Below are 20,962 nucleotides of genomic sequence, written 5' to 3'. Positions count from 1 at the left end.
GATTGTCAATGTGACTTTTGTAAGTAGTGCCTGGAGGATTCAGTGTGTAGAGTATTTGGTGGCAGTCTGAAGTTGCTTGGAAGACAGCGTTAAGCCGCGGAGCTCAGCTCAGAGCAAAATGAGGTGGGAGGGGAGATGATGACGTGACTCCCCCACCCGCCTTAACTGTCAATCCCTCACAAACACAGTCTCGGAATTTGCATAAGCACACCCTTCACCTACAATTTTAACTTAGTTACAAAGTGATCAAAACTCTCGCTTATATCCCGTCCTCTCATTAAACTTGTATCCCGCATTACCTGTGGGTATGTGAAACGCCAGCGGTAGCCTGTCTATGAACTTAATTTAAAGTTTAGGTTTACACCTTGCTTTCTTTCTGAGCTGGCAACACTCATGAATATGGTAGTATATGTCACTCGCTCACTTCTTATTGTTTCGCTGCCTTCTCAATTATAAAATGCATGTTTTCTTAAGCGCTTTTGGAGGTCTTCCTGGTTTTCTACCCACTGCGTTGACAGTCAGTTCACGTGATTACGGGAGGCGTGATGATGTCACACAAAACTCCGCCCCGTCATTCCAGCTCAACTCCATTACAGTTAATGGAGAAAAATACCTTCCAGTTATGACCATTAGGCGTAGAATTTCGAAATGAAACCTGCCCAACTTTTGTAAGTAAGCTTTAAGGAATGAGCCTGCCAAATTTCAGCCTTCTACCTACACGGGAAGTTGGAGAATTAGTGATGAGTGAGTGAGTGAGTGAGTGAGGGCTTTGCCTTTTATTAGTATAGATTAAAGTACAAACCGGATTCCAAAAAAGTTGGGACACTAAACAAATTGTGAATAAAAACTGAATGCAATGATGTGGAGATGGCAAATGTCAATATTTTATTTGTAATAGAACGTAGATGACAGATCAAACGTTTAATCCGAGTAAATGTATCATTTTAAAGGAAAAATATGTTGATTCAAAATTTCACGGTGTCAACAAATCCCAAAAAAGTTGGGACAAGTAGCAATAAGAGGCTGGAAAAAGTAAATTTGAGCATAACGAAGAGCTGGAAGACCAATTAACACTAATTAGGTCAATTGGCAACATGATTGGGTATAAAAAGAGCTTCTCAGAGTGGCAGTGTCTCTCAGAAGCCAAGATGGGTAGAGGATCACCAATTCCCACAATGTTGCGCAGAAAGATAGAGCAATATCAGAAAGATGTTACCCAGCGAAAAAATGCAAAGACTTTGCATCTATCATCATCAACTGTGCATAACATCATCCGAAGATTCAGAGAATCTGGAACAATCTCTGTGCGTAAGGGTCAAGGCCGTAAAACCATACTGGATGCCCGTGATCTCCGGCCCTTAAACGACACTGCACCACAAACAGGAATGCTACTGTAAAGGAAATCACAGAATGGGCTCAGGAATACTTCCAGAAACCATTGTCAGTGAACACAATCCACCATTGCCAGCTGAAACTCTACAGTGCAAAGAAGAAGCCATTTCTAAGCAAGATCCACAAGCTCAGGCGTTGTCACTGGGCCAGGGATCATTTATAATGGAGTGTGGCAAAATGAAAGACTGTTCTGTGGTCAGACGAGTCACGATTCAAAGTTCTTTTGGAAATCTGGGGCGCCATGTCATCCGGACCAAAGAGGACAAGGACAACCCAAGTTGTTATCAACGCTCAGTTCAGAAGCCTGCATCTCTGATGGTATGGGGTTGCATGAGTGCGTGTGGCATGGGCAGCTTGCATGTCTGGAAAGGCACCATCAATGCAGAAAAATATATTCAGGTTCTAGAACAACATATGCTCCCATCCAGACGTCATCTCTTTCAGGGATGACCCTGCATTTTTCAACAAGATAATGCCAGACCACATTCTGCATCAATCACAACATCATGGCTGCGTAGGAGAAGGATCCGGGTACTGAAATGGCCAGTCTGCAGTCCAGATCTTTCACCTATAGAGAACATTTGGCGCATCATAAAGAGGAAGGTGCGACAAAGAAGGCCCAAGACGATTGAACAGTTAGAGGCCTGTATTAGACAAGAATGGGAGAGCATTCCTATTTCTAAACTTGAGAAACTGGTCTCCTCGGTCCCCAGACGTCTGTTGAGTGTTGTAAGAAGAAGGTGAGATGCCACACAGTGGTGAAAATGGCTTTGTCCCAACTTTTTTGGGATTTGTTGACACCATGAAATTCTGAATCAACATATTTTTCCCTTAAAATGATACATTTTCTCAGTTTAAACTTTTGTTCTGTGATTTATGTTCTATTCTGAAAAAAATATATTAAAAGTTGGCACCTCCACATCATTGCATTCAGTTTTTATTCACGATTTGTATAGTGTCTTAACTTTTTTGGAATCCGGTTTGTATTAATTTTGGTATTTTAATAATTAAACTGTAGACCATAGGTGTTAACTGTTAACTTTTTTTTACTATCAAAATGAAATTATGTAAGATTATTCCTTGAAATATATACTTTAAGTAATAAAATATGTGGAAAAATATTTTGCCATAACACTTGTGGCATTAAGGAAAATAAAATTCTTCTCATAATTACAAGCTGTCATGTGCTTTAATTTCTTCTGTAATGTGCCTATCTGAAATAAATCTTAATTAAAAAAAAAAAAGTTTTACATTTTCTTTAACAAAAAAAACAATGAATATGCAGATGTATGGTGTAATTATAAATATGGATTACCATTTTAATAATGCGGCACTTACCAGAATTGATACTCTGTGGCACACACAAATAATAAACACAATACAAATCTGTAAATAAGCTGCAAATGTATCAAATGCTCATAAGATGTTTATCAAGAAGACCTACAAAGTGACATGCTTGACAAGTTTACATTTTAAAAGGAAAATTTTGCTGTTAAGCTAATAAGCCTATTGTTTACTAAGCAGAAATTACAAATTCTATATATCTTTTCTCTTTCCAATTGAAAATGTAAGGTGCTGTTCTTAACACTAGAATTACCAAAGCCTACGAAAAAACTTGTAATCCCGGCCCACCTTAAATCCGTTCACACCTTTCCATCAGCATCTTTTGTGTTGTAAATGTGTTGATAAACCCAAACAGCAAGCAGCCTGCTATCCCTTTGCCCCCCCACCCCTTCACAGCCGAAAGGGCTAAAAGCCCTCCCAGCTCAAGCCTTGTTTATCTTGAAGTGAGGTACTTAGAGCAGTGTAGGGTAAATAATATATTATTATTTGGAGCACATGCATTTCATTGTGTTCCATGTCTACAAATATCTATAAGTGTAGTATGACAGGAACTGCAAGAAATGTTGAACACATACCTAAAAGACAAACTTTTTTTTTTATGTTTTAGTATTAACAAAGTCCAAATGTCAAATAAGCACTTTTACAAAAGGTTCAAATATAACAAAACAAGTGTGCTTTTTTCAAGACTATAACTGAAGAAAGAGAAATCGGGTTAGTGTAGTTTGTTGTCATGACTTCTTTGGTAGTATAGCGGTAAGAACTGCTGACTCCTATTCAAAAGGTCGTGGGTTTGAACCTTTCCACGTCACAAAATGAACATTTTGAGTAGTGATCTGCTCTTTTTGTTACTATTATAGAATAAAATCATATATTTGGTTTGAGTCTCTAACAGCCAGTGCAAATAATATTTCGTTATTTAGAATATATACATTTCATGTGTGTTCTGTGTCTACATTGATCTGTGTAAATGCAGGAGGACAGGAAATGTGAGGAAAGAAATGTTGAACACATAAGGAAAACAGAAACTTTTTTCATGCTATAGTGATAATGACAAAATGCTGACGTGAAGTGTATAATGTGTGAAGACTGAACTCCAAATATCATTAAAACACTTTCACAAAAGGTATAACAAAACAAGTGCAATTTTTTATACAAGAATATAACCAAAGAAAAATAAATTATTCAATTTACATGTTAAAATGTGTAAAAACTGAAGCCCAAATATCAGTCAATACAAAGTAGACCTGTCCTCTTGGCTGGTGTAGAGGTAAGATCTGCTGTCTCATAATCAAGTGGTTGCGGGTTCAAATGTGGGGAGGACCAGGGATCACAGTTTTGAGTAGTGAGCTTCTGTTATTATTACTGTTATACAATGAACTAGGGGGCTTTACCCCCTGCTCACTTTGCTCAAACAAATCCCCAACGCTATGCACCAAACACTTTGCATCGCTGCCGCTTGCGTTGTGAAGAGGGGGGCTGAACGCACCCCAAGGAGACGCAATCGCTCATCTAACACCCCCTCTTAAACGGTGATACAACAGTATTAAACAAACACACAGTTTTTTTTTTTTTTTTTTTTTTAAACCTCCTCTTTGCTCGATTAGGTGCTGGCTTGCTGCTGCCGCCATGTCGCATGATCTGCATTTCACGCGGTGCACTTCTGTCATATCACCTGTATCACCTTGATTCCGTGTTTAGAATTACACCGTCGCAATGCAACGTATGACTGCCCGTGAGTGAATATCGTTTCTTTCTCTCTACAAGAAATGTATGACATAACCATTGTGAACGATAGGGGGCGCTCTCGCTCCCTTGAACCCCTGTCCACGACTCCAGACACCAGGTAAAAGTCCAAATGTTGACTTTATTTTTCTTCCACAGTGAACAAAGCACACTCCTTACCACAATACTCATATAAATCACAATAATTCAATAATACACAATCCTCCAGCTCCCAGACACGTTGCCACCCTTCCACCCAGCTCAGCTCATTGTCTGGGAGTTCCCATAGTCCTTTTATACTCCCTGACCCGGAGTTGTTTCTGCCAACAGTCCACAAGTCCTTATTCCTTCCGGGTCAGGATAAATAGTCCTTTTCTTCAACCCGGAAGTCCGTCACTCTTCCTATGACGAACCTCCGCGTCACAGGGCACGAAGAAGCCCTCGGTCCTCCCTGCAGCTCCCTCCTGTGGCTCCCACGGCATCCAGCAGGGCTTTGCATAAAAACTCCATTGTCCATGATGCCCTACTGGTCTTCTGGGGACCTCCATGCTGCAAGGAGGGCTCCACCTGGTGGCTTGGGGTATTGGCTGGGATAAATGGCCGGCCATCCTTCACACCATGCAGGACTTTTCCAAATCTCTTTGCATAAGCTTTTGTCTCACAGGACGTGAAAGTGTCTCTGAGACAATCACGTCTCATCTCCTTCTAAGTTTGTTTTTTTAATAGAGAGAAATACATTTGATTTGAGTTTGTAACAGCCGGTGTAATTCTATGGTACTTAAAAAAAAAAAAAGTTAACTTTTTTTTTATTATTTCATTTTATTCTCACAGTCATGTTCACACTCCCCCCAATCTGATGAATAAAGACATGGTATAGAGGTGGTGGCGTTTTTTTTCACAAAAGCACCAATGACCACAGTTGTTGCTGTGGTTGATGCCAATCAAAGATACAGTGCCCTGTAATCACTAACAGACTATCATGCGAAATTTGTGCTTTGACAACAAAGACCCCCGTGCAGAATGTGTAAAAAAAATGACAGATTTGCTGTGATCTTGGACATGTTTTATTGATCTCTGTGTTTTGAGTTAAATCCCAGGGCAACATATTACTATTAATGACCAACTGTTTCCAGTCAAAGTGTGTTGTCCTTTCTTGCAATACATCTCAACCTAGTCTGGAAAATGTGGCATAAAGTTTTGGATTGCAGCAGATTTAGCGACAAAGTGCATGTACAGTGCCACTCCTCATTTTGGAAAAGATGTCATTTGTCCCACGGGAGAAAGACTTTTTGAGACTAGTTATGGAGCCACTTCTGGACAAAGGCAGAACTGTAGCAACAGACAAAATCTTCATGTCACTTTTGCTGTCTAATAGACTGCTGCACCACAACACAACAGGAAATTCCACCTGCAGCTAAAGTCACCTCAGGATGCAAGTAATTCTCCACGCTAGTGTTTAGATCTTGCAGTGTTGTGCTGACGGTGTATGCGCCCAAAAAGAAGTCTGTCTGCATTCTTAGTACCATGCATCAAATGACATCTCATGTTCAATTGTCATAGTGTTTTCAAATAATGACATTTCCATGCATGGATGTTTACATGCGCAAGAGAGACACTTGTTTTGTTATAGTGTTTATTTGATATTTGGACTTCACATTATATATTTTACATCAACATTTTGTCATTATTATAATGAAAATAGTTTCTGTTTTAGTTATGTGTTTAACATTTATTTACATACTGTAGATCATTGTAGACATTGAGCACGCATGAAATTTATGTATTTCAAATAACAATATACAGCAGGGAAAATGATTATTGAATGTGTCAACATTTTTCTCAGTAAATATATCTTTAATGAGGCTATTGACATGAAATTTTCACCAACTGTCGGTAACAACCCGAGTAATCCGCACATATATGGACTTCATTTGTCATGATTTATATGTATTAAGTTGTGTGTAGTAAATTGAAATGACACAGGGAATAAGTATTGAACATGTTTACTGAAATTTATTTAGTACTTAGTAGAAGAGCCTTTGTCAGTAACAACATTTTCAAGAAGCCCCCTTTATGGAGAAATTAGTCACATGCATTGCTCAAGTGTGATTTTGCCCCATTCTTCCACACAAACTCTGATCATCAGTTCTTTCCATAGATTTTGAATTGGATTCAAGTTGGGTGATTGACAGGGCCATTCTAGCAGCTTTATTTTCTTTCTCTGAAACCAGTTGAGAGTTTCCTTGGCTGTGTGTTTGAGATCATTGTTTTGCTGAAATGTCCACCCTCATTTCATCTTCAGCATCCTGGTAGATGGCAGCAGATTCAGATCAAGAATGTCCCAGTACATTTCTCCATTCATCCTTCCTTCAATGATAGTACCATAATCTGAAAAACAGCACAACATAATTATGTGCAGTGCCATTTCCCCTCCAAACATGGTGTGTGCAGTGACATCAAAAGAGTTAAATTTTGGTCTCATCTGACCAGACTATATTCTCCTAGTATTTCATTGGCTTGTCCAAATGTTGTGCATCAAACTTTAAACAAGCTTCAACATGTTTTTTCTTTATCAGTGGAGGCCATGGAGGCTGATTGCGTTATTTGTTTTCTTCAAAACAACTGTTCCTGCTAATTCCAGGTCTTTCGGAAGCTCTCCATGAGTTGACCTTGGCTCTTTGACAACTTTTCTGATTATTCGTTTGGCTCTTTTGAAATCTTGTGAGGAACACCTGGCCATGGCTGGTTTATGGTGAAAGGATGTTCTTTCCACTTTTGGATTATGGCCTCAATGGTACTCACTGGAACATTCAGATGTTTAGAAATACATTTGGAACCAATGCCATCAGTATGTTTTGCAACAATAAGGTTATGAAGGTCTTGAGAGAGCTCTTTGTTCTTACCCATCATGGGATGCTTCTTGAATGACACCTTGGTAATGAGAAACCTTTTTATAGGCCATCAATTAGGGCGAAACCAGCTGATATTAATTTCCACTGATATGGGACAGGATTGCTTTCTAAATACTGAATAGATTTCAGCTATTTCTTTGGCTTTCCATGCCATTTTGCATCTCCTTTTCGTCATGTGTTCAATACTTTTTCGTTGTGTCATTCCACTTTATTACACATAATTAATGGACTTATTTGTTTTAATTTCTTTGTATGTGTGGATTTCCTAGGTTGTTACTGACATCTGGTGAAAATTTCATGTCAGGGTTGTTACTGACAACTGGTGAAAATTTCATGTTAATCGGCCCATTAAAAATATATTTACTGAGAGAAACTTTGACACATTCAATACTTATTTTCCCCACTCTATTAATTACCCTATACAATTCCAGCCACCAAACTCCCAGACTTCAGCTCGTAGAATTTTGTGATAGACTTCAGCTGCCTTGGTTGAGGATGAGTGAGCAAGCTGCCTGCTGCCATTGCAGATTGAGACATAAGGAATTGTGAGGGAATTTAAGGTGACCCGGTCCACAGAAGCACCGTTCCTACTGATGGGGAGAAAGAAGAACAGACAAGCCCTGAGAGTGGCGAATTCCCAAACACGCATTGTTGGCACAGTGGCTGAAGAGGTCCCCCAGAGGAAGCATGCTCTGAGAGATGGGATCTGGGAGGTAAGTCTCGTGCATAATGGCATTCGGCCTGGCGGAGATTACCTTGCTGTCCCCTGGTCTTACTTTCTACAAGGGGACTGCCCAGATCTTCTTTGTGGCCAAAGCATGCCGATCTGTGGAGCGAGGGTAAAACAACGGCGAAAGAAGATGAGGGATTGCTCAACGCCCAAGGACAGGGCGAAGAGCACCTGGAAGCTCTTCTCCCCATCGGGCCCAAGCAAAGGGAGGAGGAGACGGTGTAGGACTGGATTGCCCTTTTGGAAATAGGAAAGGGATTGGACAGTGTGTGTCATGTGCCCGCTTTTGACTGGTGGAAAGCGGCCCTGAAGAACCTCAGTCCAGAACCAGAAGATGAGACTGCGCAGGGATTCTGTGGCTTGCAGCCAGCAGGTGGGTATGAGTGGAGCGCGAATCCACCGTTGGCTGACGTAAATGCTTTCAGCCCATGAAGTCACTCTTGTAGGTCCTGCGGGTGCTGCAGGAGGTGATCAGAAGGCTGGTGGAGATGGCAGATGCGCCCCTGATGGCCGTAAAGGAGTGGTGGAGGTGGCACGGTGCGGGATTCCCCAGCTGGAGCGATGTAGCGGTACAGGTGAGTAATACCGATACTGCATATAATAATAGAACCCTTTGCGAAAGGAGCTGGAATGATTCTGAACAGACTCGAGTAGCAGGTTTCCGACAGTGGGTATGGCAGTGATGACTGATCACACGATGGGGGTGGAATTGGCAGAGCCGCGTATAGGACACCTGCTGGTAAGTGTCGGCTGTCAGAGTGGCCTGACTCAACAACCCCAGGTTTGCATCGGGGCCAATGGCTCAAAGCTTAGAAGCTCAACTTTACTGGGGCCCATGGCCACCAATAGGGCGCGCCTGAACATCTCCAGAGCCTTGGTCTACAACACTTCTACCACACCCGGAAGTGCTGCCAGAAGAGGATCTGGGTTCTCATGCAGTACTTCCACCACACCTGGAAGTGCTGCCGGAAGATGATTGAGGAGCACCTGGAGCACTTCCGGATGCAGTTTAAAAGAGGCTGCCCCACTCCATTTGGGGAGCTGGAGGTGGGAGGCAGAGGACAGAACATGCGAAAGAGGAGTGGGGGCGGCAGTAAAGAGAAAGAGAGAAGAAGTAAAAGGACTGAGCATTATGGGTTTTTGCATTATGTTGGGCTGAGGACTGAGAAAAATAAAAAACGTGTATGTTTTTGGACTTCTGTGTCTGTCTGTCTGTAGCTTGGCTGATCTTTCCATAATGTATATGTACAGCGTGTGTGTGTGTGAGTCTATTTACATACACACTACAGTGGGCATGTAATCGTCACAATTGGATCATGGAGCAATGGAAGAAAATGGCCTGGTCTGATGAATCACATTTTATTTTTCATAATGTGGAGGGCCGGGTGCTTGTGCATCGTTTGCCCCCAAAAGTGAAGGTAGCAGGATACGCAACAAAAAGATGGCATATTGGCGGAGGCAGTGCAATGTTCTGTTGTGAAAACTTAGATCCTGGCATTCATGTGGATGCTACTGTGACATGTACCAACTGCCTAAAGATTGCTGCAGACCCAGGTAAACCCTTTCATGGCAATGGTATTCCCTGATGACAGTGTATTCTTTCAGGAGGATGATGCACCCTGCAACACTGAAAAATAAATTGCTAAGGAATAGTTTGAGGAAAATTAGTGCAAGGTGTTGATTTGGCTGCCAAACTCCCCAGATTTCAATCTAGTTAAGCATCTGTGGGATATGCTGGCAAAATCAAATCTAATCAATGGAGGCCATAACTTGCAACTTATTGGACTTAAAGGATCTGCTCTAACGTCTTGGTGTCAGAAAATGCTTTGCTACAAAAGTGTGTGATGTGCCATCTGTTGGAATGGCAAATGACATTTTATTACAACAAATTGTTGTGATGCACTGTCTATAGGCATGACCGGGACATAGCAACTAAATGGACACAAAGTTACACAGACATATATTTTATTAAGATATAGGTTGTCCAGGTGTGGAGAAATTTGTAGGTACCCCTCCATCAAAAAAGAACCACCCACCATTGTCTCCGAAATAACTTGAAACTGACAAAAGTAATTGGTACCCATCATAGTTTGTTCCATATTTAACAATAATCTGACATTGATTTAGAGTTTTGATTCAACAGATTTTTTCAAATAATATCACAAATGAAAATGGCATGGACAAAACTAATGGGACCCTTAACCTAATATTTTGCAGCAGAGTAACTACTTTTCTCCTTTTCAAAAGAACTGAATGACTGATACATGATTAGAGACATGTGTGATACTAATTAAAGAAAACAGCTAGTTTGAAAAATCTGTCTAATCCAGTTATTTATGATCTTTTCTTGGGATTACCAACAAATGTGTTCAGGCCATTTTTAGAATATCTTTGTAGAATAAGCAATACTTCATCTCTTTTGAAACTTGTTTTTCTTTACTCAATAACAAATCAAAGGCATCCAAGCAATACATGCTTTTAATTTAATTACATTTCTGGAGGCATATAGCACTTTTTCAATAATTTTGTAAGGGCACCAACAAAATCTGTGTATGGTAGTTGTTTCTGTTGTATGTTTCTTCAGTTAATTTTATTTTTTGCTCTTTCTTTTTATTATGATTGTTATATTTAATGGTCTGTTAGGTTTTATACACAGTCATCTCGGTGAACATATTTGTATTTAAAGTTTTAAAAGATGTCGTCTTTATGTGTAAATGTATGTGTGTGCATATATATTTTTCGTAGGCTTTGGTAATTCTAGTGTTAAGATAATTTTCAATCAAATTAGTCTTAAGCAATAGTTTGTTGTTTCATTTTTCTTTATCATGTCTGTGTCTCATGCTATGCCATTTTGATAATTAATACATTGGCCTTCTTTTTAATTTGCCTTTTAGGAAGCTATTCAAATTCATGTTGTAGTTGTTAAAGTAGCATTTTGTTAAAAGTTCTGGTTTTGTTTGTTTTAAGGTTATTGTTTAAGTTTAAACTATGCCATTTTTAATTCTCTTGTGTTAATTCTAAATTAAATTTGTGATTCAATGTTCATTTAGTTCATGATTTATGTATTAATTTTATAATTACATGTTTTAATGTTAGATGTGATTAATTACATGCATTTATGTGATTAATTAGCTAATTTGTTTAATTGATTCTTTTCTAATATGTATATTTCTGCCTCGATATATCAGTATATGAGAAGTTAGTTAAACCTTTTTAAACCTAGGTAAGCATAGGTCAGTTAAACCTAGATAAGCATGTTGCTTTTACACTGGGGAGTCTATGGGAAATATTTTCTGCAAACAAAGGAAGTTTAAATTATAAAATAAAAATGCAGTCTCTCTTTTTGCAATTTAATTTTCAAAGTCTACAGGCCAGAATGCTGTAAATATTAAAAATAAAATTAAATAACACCATTTGCAAATTTATTTTCAAAGTTTATAAGCAAGAATGCTGTAAACATTAAAAATAAAATGAAATAACATTTGCAATTTCATTTACAGTATGAACAACAATGGATCTTCAAAAATTAAAAGTAAAGTGCAAATAAGCACTGGTTCCACCTGCTGCTCATTGAATTTTCGTTTTCCACTTTGCGTTTACATTTTCAATTCTCAGCATGCAAATAGTATTTGGTTTAGATTTTTTAATAATAATAATTCTTTGCATTTATATAGCGCTTTTCTCACTACCCAGAGCGCTTAAATTTTGCAACATTCTTGCGCATAGACTTTGAAAATGAAATTGCAAAACAGAGATTGCATTTTCATTTTATAATTTTAATATTCATTTACGTTTTTGCAGAAAATACCTCCCATTGTTCTTTTGTTTTTTCTGCTGTGAGAAAGATTTAAGTTCAAACCTCAACATGCAGCTTCAGAATAATTTTATTTAGCTCTTTTTAGTAAATCCTTCATCCTAAAGCCAGAGACATCTTGGAAACTTTTGAGACAGGGAGTCTTCCATACTTATCCGCTGCACTTGCTGAATCTAGTTGCTTGTAGATTATTAAACCTTGTGACAAGAAATTGCTGAAGTTTACAGCATAGTTGGAAAGTTTCAGATTATCCTAAGATACCACATTTGAACTATGAATTAACATACTGACTTATATTGCATCACTTTCTGGTATGGCAACTGCAACATATCCGACCACAAGCACCTGCAAAGGATAGTGAAGACAGCAGAGAACATTATTAGGGTGCCTCTCCTTTCACTACAGGACATATTTTACAAACACAGTGTCTGCAAGGCCTGCAGCATTGTGCAGAGGACCCCTTACAACCCTCACATGGACTTTTCACACTTCTGCCATCCAAGAGAAGATACTGCAGCATCAGAGCCAGATCTGCCAGGCTGCAGGATAGTTTTTACCCCTAAGCTGTCAGACTCCTTAACACCATGCTGCCCCCTGTGATCTTCCACACTGCCTCAACCACTTTTAAAAACAGAACTTTTATACATGCAATCCACTTTACTGCAAAGGCGAGTGTGCATTTAGAAAAAGAACTGAAAATCTCATACTGACCTTAAGTACAGTGCATCCAGAAAGTATTCACAGCGCATCACTTTTTCCACATTTTGAATGTTACAAACTTATTCCAAAATGGATTAAATTCATTTGTTTCCTCAGAGTTCTACACACAACACCCCAAAATGACAACGTGAAAAAAGTTTACTTGAGATTTTTGCAAATTTATTAAAAATAAAAAAATTGAGAAAGCACATGTACATAAGCATTCACAGCCTTTGCCATGAAGTTCAAAATTGAGCTCAGGTGCATCCTGTTTCCCCTGATCATCCTTGAGATGTTTCTGCAGCTTAATTGGAGTCCACCTGTGGTAAATTCAGTTGATTGGACATGATTTGGAAAGGCACACACCTGTCTATATAAGGTCCCACAGTTGACAGTTCATGTTAGAGCACAAACCAAGCATGCAGTCAAAGGAACTGTCTGTAGACCTCCAAGACAGGATTGTCTCGAGGCACAAATCTAGGGAAGGTTACAGAAAAATGTCAGCTGCTTTGAAGGTCCCAATGAGCACAGTGGCCCCCATCATCCATAAGTGGAAGAAGTTGGAAACCACCAGGACTCTTCCTAGAGCTGGCCAGCCATCTAAACAGAGCGATTGGGGGAGAAGGGCCTTAGTCAGGGAGGTGACCAAGAACCGGATGGTCACTCTGTCAGAGCTCCAGAGGTCCACTGTGAAAAGAGGACAACCTTCCAGAAGGACAACCATCTATGCAACAATCCACCAATCAGACCTGTATGGTAGAGTGACCAGACGGAAGCCACTCCTTAGTAAAAGGCACATGGCAGCCTGCTTGGAGTTTGCCAAAAGGCACCTGAAGGACTCTCAGACCATGAGACACTAAATTCTCTGATCTGATGAGACAAAGATTGAACTCTTTGGTGTGAATGCCAGGTGTCACATTTGGAGGAAACCAGGCACCGCTCATCACCAGGCCAATACCATCCCTACAGTGAAGCATGGTGGTGGCAGCATCATGCTGTGGGGATACTTTTCAGCGGCAGGAACTGGGAGACTAGTCAGGATAAAGGGAAAGATGACTGCAGCAATGTACAGAGACATCCTGGATGAAAACCTGCTCCTGAGCGCTCTTGACCTCAGACTGGGGCGACGGTTCATCTTTCAGCAGGACAACGACCCTAAGCACACAGCCAAGATATCAAAGGAGTGGCTTCAGGACAACTCAGTGAATGTCCTTGAGTGGCCCAGCCAGAGCCCAGACTTGAATCCGATTGAACATCTCTGGAGAAATCTTAAAATGGCTGTGCACTGACACTTCCCATCCAACCTGATGGAGCTTGAGACGTGCTGCAAAGAGGAATGGACGAAACTGGCCAAGGATAGGTGTGCCAAGCTTGTGGCATCATATTCAAAAAGAATTGAGGCTGTAATTACTGCCAAAATTGCATCGACAAAGTATTGAGCAAAGGCTGTGAAAACTTATGTACATGTGATTTCTCAGTTTTAATAAATTTGCAACAACCTCAAGTAAACTTTTTTCACATTGTCATTATGGGGTGTTGTGTGTAAAATTCTGAGGAAAAAAAAGAATTCAATCCATTTTGGAATAAGGCTGTAACATAACAAAATGTGGAAAAAGTGATGCGCTGTGAATACTTTCCAGATGCACTGTATTTTGACATTCTTGATATCCTTCTGCTGTGAAACATTCTAACCTGTCATTTTTTACACACGTCTTAACACTATAATTACCAGATCCTACGAAAAAACTCGTAGATCCGTTGCACCTTAAATTGCTTCTTAAAACCGTTCTTACCTCTCTGCCAGTGTCTTTTGTTCATCTAAATGTGCTGATAAACGCAAGCTGCAAGCAGCCGGCTATTCCATCCCCCCACCAACTTAGAACGTGCACGAACTTATCCCAGCTCATGCCTTGACTGATTATCTGGGAGTGAAGTGGAGTTTTAGAGTGGAAATAATAGATTGTTATTTGGAACACACTCATTTCATGTGTGTTCCGTTTCTACAGTAATCTGTGTAAACACATTGTTAAAACACAAACTTTTTCATATTTTAGTAATAAATGTTACAAGATATAGGCATAAACTATGAAATGTCTGAAGCCTGAAGGCCAAAGATCAAATAAACACTTTCACAAAAAGTTCAAGAATGTCACAACCGCTCCTGTGCCGTACTGGTAAGATTTCATCACTTAGAGCGCAGCAGACTTGTCGTACCTCAGAGACCCGAGTTCGATAACTCCCTGTCTATCTATATAGTAATAACAGTAATTTTATTATTATATAGCAGCTTCCCTGTCTGCCTATCATATAGTGCCTTTCCTTCCTATCTATCTGTATATCTATGCCCTTAGCTGTTTTTTTTATATATCGATTATACAGTGCCCTATGGGGTGACAAACAGGCAATTACAATGATTTTATAAAGTCATTCCTGAAAATATAAAGTCAAAACTTGAATATATAAAGTAATTCCTGAATATATAAAGTCGGTGTCAGAATATATAAAATCATTACTGAATATATAAAGTCAGAGTTAGAATACAGTATATAAAGCCATTACCGAATATATAAAATTTCCGTGCTTGTCTTTTCACTCGTACTAGTGAAAGGTAAACTTTGACAGAAGCCACTCAGTCGATCGGGCTTGTGAGGTTCGTCCAAAAATGCGCCCATACAAGAAGAATAAATTAATATAATGTTCAAAAGGCACATACATCATTTTGAATTAATTAACTGAACAGTGCTTTTTTTTTTTTTTTTAATTTTTCTGAAGATGTTTTTGTTAACTTAGTTCATTACGTTGTAGTAGGAACTCATTGAGTTTACTAAAAATGTGCCTGAGTCGCTTCAATTAATATCAATATAATCTGACTTTAAATTTATATATTCAGGAATGAGGTTATATATTCCGACACTGACTTTGTATATTCAGGAATGACTTTATATTTTCTGATGACAACTTTATATATTCAGGAATTACTTTATATATTCAAGTTTTGACTTTATATATTCAGGAATGACTTCATATATTCCAAAAATCATTGTAATTGCCTGTTTGGCACCCCATAGGGCACTGTATAATAGATATATAAAAAACAGCTAAGGGGATAGATATATAGATAAATAGGAGCAAAGGAAAGGCACTATATGATAGGCAGAAAGGGAAGCTGCAATATAATAATAAAGTTACTGTTATTACTATATAGATATTATTTATTTACTTACTTTCTACAGCGTAAAGTCACGAGTGCAGAGCTTCCCATGTACATACACAAAGTAAAGCGATGGCAAAAGTGCATGCTTGATCCGATGTAGAACCGTTGTCATGTAAATAAATAACTCGGAGGAAAATAACCTTAGGTCTGGCTTTCATGTAAGTAACATGTAAATATTAATGTTTTGGGTGCATGCACCGTCCTTTGTACTGTATGTAAGAGCCAGATCTAATGTTATTACCTTTATTTATTTACTTACTTCCAACAGCGTAATGTCATGAGTGCAGTGCTTCCCATGAACATATACAAAGTACAGCGATGGCAAACGCGGCTGAGAGAATAAAACTTAATAAAAGAGAAAACAAAGCTAAACTTTACAAGTATCATAAATTACACTGGCTGTTACAGACTAGAATCAAATGTATGTTTTTATTTTAAAATAGTAAGAATATGTGCAGTTCACTTTTCAAAACGGACTCATCTGGAATCGAACCCATAAAGGTCAGACTACCAGTCAAGAGCTGATACCGTTGCGCCACCACAGCACTCTTAGCAAATGCATGTCAATATCGCATTCTAACACAGGTTGTTTTGCTATAGTTATATTTTTGAATAAAAGCGCACTTGTTCTACTATAAACTTCATGTCTACATTTTGTCAATTATGACTAAAACATGAAAAAGTTTCTTTTTTAACAATGTGTGTACATCGATCTATGTAGACACGGAACACACATGAAATGCAAGTGTTCCAAATAACAATACAGTATTTATAAAATGTGTCGTTTTGCTTGACTTCTTACTCTGTACAACTCCAAGCAACTGACACGCAGGTAAACAGATTCGAGCTGAGAAAGCTGTGCGCCGGTGGGGGATGTGATAGTAGGCTGTTTGCTGCTTAGCCACAAATTTAGAAGACAAAAGACGTGACGGAGAGGTGTGAAGCATTTTAAGGTGGGAAGGATCTACGAGTTTTTTCGTAGGCTGCGGTAATTCTAGTGTTAAACAACTACAGTACACCCTCGAAATTTGTGGGAGTTGCATTCCTAGGGCAAACACGAATTGTGAAAAACTGTGGTTAAAAAATGCCTATTTTTATAGTTTAAACCCTACATGTGCCCCCAAAACACTTTAATGTCATTTCAACCTCAGCTTAATACATTACCTACAAAAAGAATGTAAAGGTAAACCTGTATACTGTACAGTACTGTACTGCTATGTCACCAGCAGTGCTAGAATGCAAAATACCGATGTTACCCCCATATGTATTTTAATTCATGCAAGCGCATTTTCATTGCCAGAAGCCTTGGAAGGTGAAGGGTGTCTCAACGGCATCTTGGGGCTTTAACCCTTAAACTGCCACATACTTGGGGGTTAATGGATCCTTGGACGCCAAATACTTTTTTGCTGCACTTTTTAAGTACATGTCACAAAGAACAAGTGAAATTTAATGGAACACATTTTTTTCATGCAAAGATCATCACAGTTACTGCAAACACTGATCATTTTACACACTGCCAATGAACTGTAAAAAGTAAAAAAAACTACTGGAACAATATGTACAAGGTGCAACTGACACCATTGACAAAATTCTGTAAATCATAAACCCAACTGTTCATGAACAAGCTGCACGGAAGTACACAGAGGTAAACGGTGACGCTGGCAGGCTAGTCTAGTGCAGTGGCTCAATCCCAGAGACAGCGAGGCTGCAGGGATCAGCAGTGGTCATGAGCTGGCTGCTCAACGAATGTACGGCACTGACCAGCTCCGGCATGCTGGTAAATTGCACTGGGAACCGACAATAGCTGGTTGCGGCGTTCAATGAATGTACATCGCTGAGTATACTCGGCTCCTACATGCTGGCAAATGACACTGGGAAACAACTATAGCTGGTTGCAGAGGTTCAAGTATTAAGAACAACAAAGTGGAAAACATGAGAACACTCAGCTGGAGATGCATCACAGGGCAGCAGTCAAGCAGCAGCAAGGAGAAATGAGTAACGATGTAGTGGTCTAGTGCCACTAAGATTCACACCATCGAGAAGACGGTGATATATTTATTTTTATGGTGGAAATTCCAGGGATGCACCCAGCCTTGACATGACCCACACGCACAAACAGAGACAAAAACAAAGCAAACCAGTAATCAAACAGCAAATAAAGAATGTAATGAAAACAACAATACCACCCCTGTTCCCCTTACAGCGATTATACATTAAATACAACAAAGCACCAACAAAACACACACAGTAAAGTCCATGGAAAAACGGCAACTGATGAAATGTAATGATGAAGATAGATAGTCCAGAGATCCGCATGTTGAATGGGAATGTAAAGATAGTCCTACTGGTAGTTCCTGAAATGGTGAAGACGGGTGGATGGGTTCAGGAGCGCTCTTTTCTTCGCAGGATAGCAATGACTACACTTACAGTCCTCCTGTACACAGGCAGATGGCAGACAATCCAGACCCCAACCATGAAATGATCCAGGACAAAATGAGTAAGTACAGGTAACCCAACAGAAGGCAGGCAGACAGACAGGAACTTGAAACACAAATTGCAAAAGCTTTTTTTTCCCTTTTGGTCTCCAGACCCCTTTTTAAAAGCCACGCTGCCTTCTTTTGACCTCAACAGCCCCTGCACCCTTATCAGAAGACCAATTGGAGCCACTGAAGGGAGTGCTGGGAGTTACAGTTTCAAATTCTAGTAGACTATGCTCTTGGATTGGCTACTTTCACCATCCCAAACCGCGTTTTCCTCTGCGGTTGCTTCCTGTTCTCTCTACAGTGCAGTATTACCACGAAAAAAAGCCATAAAAAATTGCTGAGGATATTTGCTGTTTCTGCTAACAATTATTAGTTAGGTTCTAATGAAAAATCCACGAATGACTGAGGCCGCAAACCCTGAACCGCGTTTTCAGGGGGGTCTACTGTATTATCATACACTGATAAAAAATATAGATAATACAGAAATTTATTTGTTTATTACATATCTATTGACTATATTTATGTATCTAGATTGCAAATACCATGCATTGCATCAATGTTCATATTGCTTACTACATGTCAATATTGCTGCTACTTCTTTGTCTTGTCTTTGCGCAATGCCTTGTTTTTGTTTTCATTTTAATTCTATTTTTAATTTATTATTTGCATTTCCTGTTGGTACACTGTGGACCCTGAGCTTCACAATTTCGTCTATCTGTACACTTGTATATGGTTGAGATGACAATAAAGTTTGCTTTGACTTTGACATTGCTAGTAGCTGTAAGACTATTTTCTAGGTATGGGTCATTCTCAAATTTTTCATGTCTTAATTATTTTTTCTTCCTGTCACACTATGACAGGCAGGAGACATTTTGCTTTAGTGAAAGGAAGCCTACTGGAGAACAGAGCAAAATTGGTGGTTACACACCATTGCAGATATATTAAACATTCCCAGTTTTTTTCCTGGCTGAATGTAAATCATATCTTTTGGATTATGATTGGTGTATATTTATGTCCTTGAAAGTTTACCAAGATGATTGTTTGGTTCCTGTCCTTGCTAACCACCTCAAGATTGAAGCTTATGGGAACAAAGAGTGGAACAGTTGATGTTAATCAAATAAATTATAATCTCTACTTTTGGTTATGGAAAAAAATTAATTGGACATTTCAGTAGGTGTTATATTTTATTTACGTACCTTTCTGTGAAGGTGTTGGCTCCTGGCCATTATATCAAGGTTTATACAGTATATATAGGCTTATATCATGGTAACTGAAGCACACCATTTCATTAGCACAATTATTGACAAATGCAAGTGCTCAGAGATGGCACTGTCAGCTGGGGTTAGCACTCTAGTCTCAAAGAGAGAACGATTGAGTCTTTGAAGTTATACATGTACCAAGCTTTTATGGTAAGGTGTAGCTTCTCCTGATTGGAATCAGAGTTCACCCCCCAATATAAATACATGCGTGCTTAAGTGTGTTCTTAAGAGTGAACAATGTTTCAGCTTGCACTTAAAACGTTTAAGACAAATTTCCTACCAGGTACCACTTGCTCTAACAAAAGTATGCAGAAATGTCAGCTCATCTTTTAACACTTGCAGGTTATCAAATTAAATTAATAAAACTGAAAAAATGGAGAATAGTGGTGGACCTGCAGAACCACAATCTGTCAAATAAATGTCTTTATGGAATGTATGTGAGGGAAGAGCTGCTGGCTTCTTGCATCCCTGTAAAGTCAACTCTTTTAGCAGAGGAGACTTTGTATGCTCCTGAAAGTTTGGACGAAAGGGGCAATTGACCATTTTGTCCTACAGTGTATCTGGACTATTGGCAATATGCTCTTTTGATTAAAACGGTAGACTTAGATGGGCAGAACAACTTAAAGTTGTATTTTTATTAATCATTATTTTCTAAATGAATTAAGTTTGAATGGTAGGCAGTTGTACTGATCTTAACTGTAAAGCAGACAATTTAATTCAAATTAAAATATGATTTGCAGTACCAGATTATGTCTGAAGATAGCTTTCACATGCCAAAGTTGTGATATGCAGTTTGCTTGGAAACATAGTTTGGCACCTTGTCACCAAGCGTGTCCCTTGATGGCCCACTACTCATCATTGACTTCTCTGTTCCCATTGTGGCAGGGAAGGTCTCTGACTTCTTTGATCCTGAATTAGATAAAATGGCCTTGAAATGAATGATTGAATAGAGGAAATTATCTGTAAGTAGATCAAAAAAAGCCATTTTTTGATTTAAAAATCGAAAATTGGACTGAAAGAAGATAAGTTTCCTAGAGTTGGATTAATATTTGTTTCCTGTTTCTACATATTAATGTGATTTAGATGAAAGGTGTCACGTGTTATTTTAAGTTTTTTTTTAACAAGAAAATGTATTTTTTTCCTTCTTTAAAATGCAAAAAAATCTTGAATAAGCAGTAGTAAAATTCATGTATATCAATCTAAATATCATTAACATAGAATGCTTTCCTAGATTTAATGATGTACAGACAAACTGAATTCATTGGTTATGAAGTAATAGAATACATATAAGTAATATTCTGTTTGTTAAAGTATTTTTATTTCAATATACTTTCTACATGTGAAGTATTTTTTAAGGGAAGTGTTCTAATCTCTAATTATATTATTATGAAAT

General features: G+C 38.8%; 1 protein-coding gene across 5 annotated transcripts in view; it reads left to right on the top strand.

The window, feature by feature from the left end:
- The window catches only part of rbm10 (RNA binding motif protein 10), a 367,172-nt gene that overhangs the window by 181,078 nt on the left and 165,132 nt on the right, over positions 1-20,962 (top strand). The gene's annotated exons all lie outside the window — the stretch shown is intronic.

The sequence above is a fragment of the Polypterus senegalus genome, chromosome 13 (assembly GCF_016835505.1).
Source record: "Polypterus senegalus isolate Bchr_013 chromosome 13, ASM1683550v1, whole genome shotgun sequence".
Taxonomy (NCBI): domain Eukaryota; kingdom Metazoa; phylum Chordata; class Cladistia; order Polypteriformes; family Polypteridae; genus Polypterus; species Polypterus senegalus.
The sequence above is the reverse complement of the archived record's forward strand: the minus strand, read 5'-3'. Positions and strand labels throughout refer to the sequence as shown.